Source organism: Lynx rufus, unplaced genomic scaffold, assembly GCF_022079265.1.
Source record: "Lynx rufus isolate CCGP_SWC_20201006 ecotype Redwood Valley unplaced genomic scaffold, mLynRuf1.p SCAF_19, whole genome shotgun sequence".
NCBI classification, from domain to species: Eukaryota; Metazoa; Chordata; class Mammalia; order Carnivora; family Felidae; genus Lynx; species Lynx rufus.
The window spans coordinates 34,121,313-34,132,113 of NW_025814833.1; the positions used below are offsets into that span (position 1 = coordinate 34,121,313).

Sequence of the window (10,801 nt, forward strand, 5' to 3'; positions counted from 1 at the left end):
AAACCTAAGTGGCTATGAAAAGCTTTAAAAGCTTCACAGAAAAGGGACTTTATTTGTCTTGGTCAAAACTGGCTAAGATTTAATTAGTTTTATGAGAGCTTTATAAAAGACCTGGAAAACGAATACTGTCAAGTCTCGGAGATTCTTTTCAGGGTTATCATACCATCTGCCATATCATACTGTGGTTTCTGTGGCAGTATCGAAGATTTCTGTCCCAAATTGACACATGTGAGAACTGAAGCAAGTGGTTACAGAATTCATTTGAACTTCTTGGCCATCACACGTTTGTTAAGCATCTACTATGCGTAAGACACAAGACCAGTAACACACAATGATGTTGACCTGTTAAGTGTTCTTTGAAACATGGCTAAAATGCAATCTATTATGTTAATTATTATCTATGCTGTTGTAAATATTAGTGATTTACTATGTGCTTTAGTGCATATTTCTTTTAAGTATGTTCCTGCTTTTTTTTTTTTAAGTATTTATTGTGAGAGACAGTGCGGGTGGGGGGATGAGGGGAGGGGGAGAGAGAGAGAGGGAGAGAGAGAGAGGGAGAGAGAGAGAGGGAGAGAGAGAGAGGGAGAGAGAGAAATGAGAATGCCAAGCAAGCTCCATGCTGTCAGCACCGAGCTGGATGTGGGGCTCAATCTCACGCACCGTGAGATCATGACCTGAGCTGAGATCAAGAGTCAGGCACTTAACTGACCGAGTCACCCAGGTGCCCCTCGTACAATTTCTTAAAAAAAAAAAAAATCAAGCAGTGAGAAATAAGAGGCTTCTGAATTCAGTGCTCTGTTTCTGAACTGATAATACAGAATGTTACTTGGAAAAAGTCTGGACTATGCGGTGCACACCAGCAGTGCTTCCCGAAGGAGTTCTTGGCTTTTACATTGCACCGTGTTTCTCAAAGTTTGTTTTTGTGAAGAAAACATTTTATAACGTAAAAAAAAAAAAAAAAAAAAGACCTTTAGTGTCAAATATACTGATGCAAAACGAACTTTGTTTTCTGTGAAAATGACATTTTGTGTCTTTCTTTACTTCCTGAGTAATCTGCTTAGAGAGCAAAGATACTCAGTTTTATCAGCATAATTTCCTGTGCTTTATATTGACTTTGTCATGCCCTTGATGATTTCAGAGAACCAAGGCTCCTCATTTTCAAGAGTTAAGGGTTTTTTTTTTAATAATTCTGTTATTTCCTATGTTTACTTTGTAAATCTCTTCTTCTCACTTTGTTCTAGAAGGTAGCCAAGTATTGTTCCTCGCTGACTCATGCTTCTGTTTAACATTGTCAGATTAAATAAATGCTTATCATTCCCTAAAATTAAATTTGTAACATTGGTAAAATATTATTCATATGGATCCCAAAAATTATATATACAATTTCTAAAAATTTCGTTCATTCTTTCCTGTATCCTTTTTTTCTTTCCTCCAGTGTCGCCTTTGCCATCCACAAAGCTCTAACATTGCGTCCTCAATTTTTCAGTATTTTCTCAAGATAGATTTCAGATACAAAATTTCTGTCCAAATGGTATGAGCATTTTTACCCTAAATTTTATTTCAGACACATAAATTCCAAAACCCTCATACGCTTATTACGACAACTACAATAATAGAGAAGAACGTAAAATTATATATATGGTAACATCTGATTTGGCAAGGGCGTGGGGGAATGGTATCCTCACGTACAGGTGATGGGACTCTAAATCGGGATATCCACTCCAGAGAGCGATTTAGCAATCGATACCGTGAAGAGCCGAAAACGTCCACTTGTACGACCCAGGAATTCCTTGCTGCAGAATCTCTCCCACACAGCGTAAAGAAACACAAACATTATTCATTTTAGAATCGTTTATCATCATTAAAAACTGGAAATAGACTGAATGCCCATCAGCATGGAACTAGATCAGTAACCTGCTGCACATCATACAATAGAATACTACACAGCTATGAAATTAAATGAACTAGAATGCATTGCAGCACAGATGAAACTCACACACATATTAATGAGTTTGAAAAGGTAAGTTGAAGAAGGATTTGTAAAGCTTGCCACTTATATGAAATTTTTAAAAAGAAAAACTGTACTATATCTTTTCTATAGCTGTTTATATAGAAACTAAAAAGTGGAAGAATAGCTTTCAAACTCCTACTAGTGTTTATCTGTATGGGGAGTTGGGAGAGAAGGGAAATCAGGATGGGGATAGAAGTTAAACAGGATAGTAGATGTATCTATAATAGTTTAATGGAAAGGAATGTGGTCATTATATTCCTTGAGCAACTCCCAGCTCTAAGAGAGGGAAGGGGGAGGGGAGGGGAGGGGAGGGGAGGGGAGGGGAGGGGAGGGGAGGGGAGGGGAGGGGAGGGGAGGGGAGGGAAGGGAAGGGAAGGGAAGGGAAGGGAAGGGAAGGGAAGGGAAGGGAAGGGAAGGGAAGGGAAGGGAAGGGAAGGGAAGGGAAGGGAAGGGAAGGGAAGGGAAGAAAAGGTTCCACAATATTCCCAAAGCATTATTCTGAATTGTGGATGTATCATTGGTTATCTTCTCATACATAATGCCAAGTTTTAGTCTTTTCGAGAAGAAGGAAGGGGGGAGGCATCAATGATTAATAAAAGTATCCTTCTCTCTAGTGGCTCTCCATCCTTTTAATCACTCACACATATGCACACTCACACAGGAAGTTCTTCCTGGAGGTGTAGCAATATTTCAAACACTGTAGCTGATAAATGATCACTTGCTAGAACTACAACAGTCCATGTGATCAAGCTGGCTAATATCTGGAAATATTCCGGGTGGGTCTCCAGGAGGGGCACAGGCAACTGCCTACTGAATAATTCGCACAGTTGCCAGCCAAGGAAAAACATGTGTCTTAACCAATACGTTGTGAAAATAGAATATATATCTGAACACAGAAGTCCATCATAGTGGTGACATTTGGACAGGAAGCCCCTTTCCAGCTGTGAATATGAATAAGAATTAAACTATCACCTAAAAATCAGGGGGGATGCCGCCATAGGTTAATTGCATTTTAATCCAAATGCCCTTAACATTTTAACTTATCATTAATCACTGACGATGTGGTCGTGTCATCTCAAAATGCACTGACAGACTTTATAGAATATTTCGTGCTCTTTGTGCAAATGCAAGTTTTGAGCATTTCCAGGCCTTTAAAGAGAGAGGAAAAAAAAAACCAAAACTGTGTGTGACAAAACAAAAGCTGAACGGTTAATGAGAATGGAACAAAAGAACTAACGGGAAATGAACCCATCCGGCTCCTTTGTAAGGAAAGGCTTCTGCCTTGATCAGGATTACTATAACATGGAGACAGTCTTGCTCAGATGGTTTCCCTGATGTGAAGCAGTATTGCTTACGGAACACGGGTCCGTTTCCACAGAGAAAATTATTTAAGCCACATCGTAGATTATCTAGCATATAATCAAGGATAGCTACTTGCGTATAAGGCCTATAGTCAGCTAAAAATGATCTAAGTATTATTACACTTGAATACGTTATCACTTGTTTTATGTGTATACCATCAATGTGTATTTAATAATTCTTTTCAACCATGGGTTTTCTCAGCTCAATGAGATTTTCAAAGTTCCCACGTCAATGTTATTTACTCTAGGACATCTCATCCCTTTCCAAAGGCCGTTCGGACTTTTGTGGTCGCTGTGGAAAAGTAAATGAGTGATTTGAAAAATGTAGTAGCTCTTGATCTTTTCTGATTAAATGACTTATTCCTTTAAATGACTGACCTTTAAAAGGTCTGCCACCATGATGGCATTCTCAATAATACTCGCTTGACCCCATTCCAGTTGTTTTAACACTGTTAAACACTTAGAATTTTATAAGCACGACATCTGCGGATTTTACAATTTAATATTGTAAATTGAGGTCAGCAGGAGAGATAGTGCTACCTGAATTGTGGCACACTTTCGCACACACTCTTATCTTGAATATCCAGATGACGTTCCTGAATGTCAGTTGTAACAGGAAGATGTGTCTCTGAAAAATTCTAACGAAGATCTGATGTTGCCATCAGTATTGTGAAGGTTACATTTTTATAGAGCAGCATCAATCACCTCAAGATCAGTAAATGGAGATTAAAACATGGATTCTTAAAATTTAAATGAGGTAGAGCCCAAATCTTAGTAGAACACAAAGGTCAATTTTGTTTTATTAAGAAAGCATTACTATTATCACATCTTTCAAACTATTTTATACTCCTTTAATGCCATCTTCTTTGGGGAAAATATGTGTTTAAAATATAGAGGTAGGGGCATCTGGGTGGCTCAGTCGGTTCAATGTGCGACTCTTGATTTCACTCAGGTCATGATCCCAGGGTCATGGGATCAAGCCCCACATAGGGCTCTGCACAGAGCATGGGGCCTGCTTAAGATTCTCTCTCTCTCTTGGGGCACCTGGGTGGCGCAGTCGGTTGAGCGTCCGACTTCAGCCAGGTCACGATCTCGCGGTCTGTGAGTTCGAGCCCCGCATCAGGCTCTGGACTGATGGCTCGGAGCCTGGAGCCTGTTTCCGATTCTGTGTCTCCCTCTCTCTCTGCCCCTCACCCGTTCATGCTCTGTCTCTCTCTGTCCCAAAAATAAATAAAAAACGTTGAAAAAAAATTAAAAAAAAAAAAAAGATTCTCTCTCTCTCTCTCTCTCTCTCTCTCTCTCCCTCTCCCTCTCCCTCTCTCCCCTTTCTCCCCCCGGGCCCCTCTCCCCTGATCATCATGCTCTCTCTCTCTAAAATAAAATTTTAAAAACTACGAAAATAAAATAAATAAAATAAGATATACAGCTAGTTGGCCTTCTATTTCTTTCATATAGATAATTTATATGTCAAAAGTAAAGTCAGAAGTTCATTCTGTGATGGGGTTTATTAGAAAAAAGGTTTAAAAATTTTAAAACCTAGGTTTGTTTTCTAGTTAATATCTTTGCATCCCCAAATTCAACATTATTCTTCTTGGTTTGAAAAATGATTATTTACTGAAAGGAACTTTAGAGAACATTGGGTAAACAGATCACAGATTTGGTATTACGATTTGACAAAAAAATGCCAAAATTTATTTTCATTTAACGACTGAATCACAGAGCTTGATCAAATGCATCAACGCCACAAATCGACAACCAAAACCACCAAGGTAGACTTGAGGAAATGTTATTAAAACACAAATTCAAGACACTTCCAGGGACAAACAGTGTATCTTGGAATGCAAGTACTTCCTGTCAAAACTTGAAATACATCCAAGTATCCTAATTCAGATAAATGAAAAGATGTGTGTGGAATAAAAGGAGAGTGGGAGGACCTGAGAGGGCTTTTAGAGGCCGTAAGCACTGCCGAGATTATGATGCCCACCGCTCCCGTTTGTAATGAAAATAAAAGGGCCACTTGACAACAAAGTGATTACTAAGGAAATACACAACAAAATCCTGAGATGTTTGCCGGTAACCAGTCTGATGCTGTGTTTTCTTTGGAAATATAGATTGGTTTTTTTCTACGATCATTTTTGTTATCTCTGCTTTACTACTGGGCTCTGGCCTCGGTCCGCCCAATAAATAAGCCTTCATACACTGACAAAAGACTAAAGGCAGGCAATATTTCCTCTCTTCTTTCCCCAAGATGCTGAAACCCTGAAATTCCAAGACCTCTGATCTTAATATCAATGCAAAGAAAAATCCCAGACAGACTGCCAAATAGGTGACTTTAGAGCCCTAATAAAGTAGAGGTTAGTAGCAGCTAGTTAATAATACCAGATTGTACAGGGGTGCCTGGCGGGCTCAGTCGGTGGAGCATGTGAGTTTGAGCCCCACGTTGGGTGTAGAGATTACCTAAAAACAAAATCTTTTAAAAAGTGAAATAAAATAGGGGCACCTGGGTGGCTCCGTCAGTTCAGCATCTGACTCTTTCTTGGTCTCGGCTCAGGTCACGATTTCACAGTTTGTGGATTTGAGGCCCGCGTCAGGCTCTGCGCTGCTGGCACAGAGCCTGCTGGGGGTTCCGTCTCTCCCTCTCTCTGCCCCTCCCCTGCTCTCTCTCTTCTCTCAAAAATAAGTAAATAAACTGAAAAAGAAAATAAAAGAATACCAGGTCACGTTAACAATTTGGGACTACCAACCAGGGGCACCTGGGTGGCTCAATCAGCTGAGTGTCCCAACTTCAGCTCAGATCATGATCTCCCGATGCGTGAGTTCGAGTCCCACATCGGGCTCGCTTCTGTTAGCCTGTCAGTGCAGAGCCCACTTAGGCTTCTCCGTCCCCCTCTCTCTGCCCCTTCCCCACTTGCACTCGCCCCAAAACACGTATTACCAAAAAAAAAAAAAAAATACAATCTTAGATTACCAGGCTGGTTAATATAGTAGAAAGGCATATGTGTGTGCACATATTTTTTCCTTGGTGTAAAAAGTGATTTGTGAGGATCTTTTCGTATACATTTCGACAAAAGGGATAAACAAACAAAAGGATGATAAAATGAAGTGCATTTTTAACTGCTTGAATGGGCTAATCGACAGTCATTTGCCCATTCATTCATTCATTCATTCAATGACATTATTTAGTGACTAGTATTATATATAGCCAGCACCGACATTCACGGGTGAATAAAACATAATCTCTTACTTTCATGTGAGGAGGAGGAGCGGGGAGGGGCAGCGGCAGTCGTGTGGTAATAGCGAGGGGTACGGACTCTAGTTGGTAAACTGGATTCGCTTGCTGGGTCAACCATTCCATATATCCATATGACTTCTGACTTGTTCTTTAATTTCTTTACACATTGGTTCTTTGTGTACGATGAAAAGTATTAATATTGGGTCATACCGTCACGTGTCGATTAAGCGACGTTATGTATGTGGCACACGTGTGTGCTACCTGCCCATCACAATCCAATAAACTCGTTTTCACGTTATCACCTGTATCGAAATACAGTCCCATTCTGGGCTGCTGGGGATTAGGACTTTGATACGTGAATTTGAGAGGGACACCATCCGTGCCGTAATGGTGAGTGGCCTCAAATCAACAAACGAAAACCTTTCTAACAACTGGAGATGAGAAAAGCTGGCATGGGCTGTCTTAATATGTGGTGGGCTTTCCCGTTACTTGAAATAAGCCAGCAAGACCAAGAGCTAGAATTGATGTTGAAAGGGACCCCTTTGAAATTGGGAGAAAGGTTGGGTTCAGTTATATTCCTGCTTTTGTTTCTATTCTTGGTAAGTAAGCAGCAATGTGAAATTACCCACGTGCATTTTGCTCTGTTCAGTCGTTTCTTTGTACAACCGAACAGCGGACAGCCAATACAGCGAAGAAAGCTGGGTAAGTTGCTCAGTATTTGGATATGAGTGATCGGACTCATAGTGCTCTATTTCTGCAGCGATTTATCATTTACGCAAACTTTTTATGCATGTTATTTTACAATTTCATAATAACGACTATGATGGTAGAGGGATTATTAGCATCTTCTTATTTACAGACGTCGGGATTGACCAGGAAAACTGCCCCAGACCGACTTTTCTTCCTACTATTCATTCAACCCTGGGTCTGTGAGAAAACACAGCAATATATCCTGAGCCACAGGACAAAAGTAATACATCTTTCCCAAGTGTCCATTTTTCTTGATGGTGGTGAGTTAAATCATTATTTTCAGATCGAAATAAACATGGATATATTTTTAAGTGAAAGGCAATCTCTTCTTAAATTTCTAAAATAAAACCGATTTACAGAAGTTTTTTGCTCACGGCAGACTGATGTGGAAAAGTCCCAAGATAGCCCTCGTGTATGGGACCCAAGACTTTTCTATGCCTTCAGGAAGCTGCGATGAGAAAGTTCAAGAAAGTCTGCCATTTGATGCTGTCAGCTTGCTGTAGAGGGACACTGGTCCTACCTGAAGAAGTGATTTTTGTATGCAACTGATCGTCCATCTAATAGAAGCTGCTTATAAAATACGGTTTACTGCACGCGGTCGCTTCATTCCCAGCTAATTAATCCATCAGAGAGAGGATCCAGTAGTAATTACTTTCACTCCTGTCCAATCAACCTGGGCCAGATTTATGCCCGTGACCCTGAGAGAAGACTCTAATCTCAAACGTCTGGATATGTCTATTATAATATCTTCTGGCATGTTTAGAACAGCGATAACGGTTAATGAAGGATATTCTTTTATTTTTAATCTAGCACCAGAAAACACACATTGAGTCATGTTGCCAAAAGGGGTTAGGGTTTAATTATATTGAAAAATCTTTTAATTCTTGCAATGAGCCAATTTCACCTTTCTGAAGCGAGTATTATTTATTTCTTGGATTCTGAGATCCTTCTTCTAAAACATGGCACTTTGACGGGCGCCCGGTTGGCTCAGTCAGCTGAGCACCCGACTTCGGCTCAGGTCATGATCTAACGGTTCGTGAGTTCAAGCCCGGCTTCGGGCTCGCTGCTGACAGTGTGGAGCCTGCTTGGGATTTTCTCTCTGTCTGCCCCTCGCTCACTCACACTTTGTCTCTCTCAAATAAATAAATAAATTAAATAATTATTAATTAATTAAAAATAAAAACTAAAACATGGCGACTTGAAGTGGCCAATTAGATGTGACTATTTTGATGAGGCTGAGTGAAAACAGCTATGGTAAGTTGTGGAAACTTTTTTCTCATCAAGTAACATGAGCAATATACATCGTTGGCTCTCCTCTCATCTCTGAGTTTTACCTACACCAGCGATCTGTGACATCTGGTGCGGGTCATGGATGAGGGAAGATGTAGACAATGAGTGCACGTTACTTGCGTGTAAAAGGCGTATTTTGATGTGGCTCTTTCGACTCAGCTGCACTGAAACTTTCCCCCTATCTCATCAGCTATATCCATTTAATAACTTCACTGACCTCTTCCAGAATCTGGATTCAGCCAGGCCAGGCATAGGCCTTTCAGCAGCCTCCCTTCTGAGCCTAGATTGGGTGAAGACTTTGTGAGGGTAAGTTGAGGGGATGGGTGAGTTATTCTCCTCCAGGATTCCCTACGTGCTAACGAATTCGCGGATCTTCTAGACCAGTGGGCATCAAACTTCAATGTCATCAGAATGACCTGGAAGTCTTCGTAACACAAGAGATTCTTGGGTCCTGCTCCAAGAGGTCTTGCGGGACAGTGACAAAGATTAGTTTGCATTTCCAACAAGTTCCTGAGGGATTGTGACGCTGCATGTTCAGAGCCACACCTGGAAGGCAACCAGCCTACAACTAGGCCCGGTCTTCAACCTCGGTGTGGGTACGCACTAAGAACTTCTTAGAAAGAGGCCAGATCTCACTTTTGAGGGTATATAAGCATACTACAATGGAAACTGTACTTAACTTCTCCCCTCTGGTTCGTCAAAAGCCTGTCAGTACCTCTCAGCCCATTTTTAATTAGTGTTCTCGGTCCTACAAAATGCCAGCCCGGAATCTCTGCACGAGATGACCTTTACCTTCTGTCTCGCCTGGCAAGCAAGTCATCACTCTGCGGAATTGCCTGGTGGGTTTTTTTCTTCGAAATCCCCACGCATTTCCTCTTCCCTGGGTCCGACACCAGCCTAGTGAACGTCCCATTCCGAAAATGCTCCTTTCTCACAAGTCACTCTGGCATTAAGACATTCACACTCTGTTTTATATTCTCGTTCCTACAGGATCCTGCTTCTGCTTACCTTTTCACTGACAGTCCTGGTTTCTCTGTGCACAGTATTCCCAAGGCCAGACTCTCTTCTCTATTACCCCTCTTCATTTTAGCCACATTGGACAAGCAATTCTGCGTAATGGTTAAGGGCTGCACTCACACTGTTTAAAGCACCGACGTTAAATCCTATCCCTACCGCTTACTAACTGCATTAGCTTAGACATGTTATTAGATCTCTGACTCAGTTTGTCATATGCAAAATGTGGATAATAATGCCTGACCTCATATGGTTGTTATGAGGTTCGAGGATTAAGTTAATTATTCTTTTTAATTTTTTTAACGTTATTTATTTATTTATTCATTTATTTATTTATTTTTGAGACAGGGAGAGACAGAGCATGAACAGGGGAGGGTCAGAGAGAGGGAGACACAGAATCCGAAACAGGCTCCAGGCTGAGCTGTCAGCACAGAGCCCGACGCGGGGCTCGAACCCACGCACGCGAAACCGTGACCTGAGCCGAAGTCAGACACTCAACCGACTGAGCCACCCAGGCGCCCCCAGAAAAGGCAGTTTTATCCTCGATATTGCTTTGAAATTCATTTGTTCATTTTTCTGTTAAAATTAGTATTTTTCTCTCTTCGAGTCTTCAATGGATGGCAGGCTTGTTTCTGCCACTGAGCTCTCGCCTTTTCGAGGTTGCTCTCAACCTTCCACCCTCAAATCTAAAGACTTCTTCTCTGTCCCTATTTTCCTCCATTGCATATTTAAACACTGTGGAACAATCTATCTTGGCACACTCTGTCATGATTCAGATTTATCTTTATAAAATTTACAATATTTCCTCTGCTTAATTGTTTTCTTCCCCTTTACCAAATTAGCCTGCATCAAACACCAAAGAAACACGCCTGAAAAGCACAACGAAGCCTAATGATAACCCTAGAATCCTAAAGAGTTATCAATGAACACGTACACATAAAGACTACGGAGACTCCTTTGCATCACATTATACTTCTTTAGAAGGGAGGGTCTAAGTATCCGGTAAAAGATCAGAGAAGGGGATCTCAACGCCAGGGATCAGGCTTCATCTACTTTTTGGGCTACTCGGGTCCCAAACTTGTACACTTCGCAGATCCACAAACAAGTCCTAGTTAATTGGGCCTACCCTCCTTAAAAGGAAAT

General features: G+C 41.1%; 1 non-coding gene across 1 annotated transcript; it reads right to left on the bottom strand.

Moving 5' to 3' along the window:
- Nucleotides 1-10,091: 10,091 nt before the first annotated feature.
- On the bottom strand, nucleotides 10,092-10,175 carry TRNAR-UCG (transfer RNA arginine (anticodon UCG)). Its single transcript has one exon. It is a non-coding gene; the product is annotated as a tRNA-Arg (tRNA).
- Nucleotides 10,176-10,801: the final 626 nt, after the last annotated feature.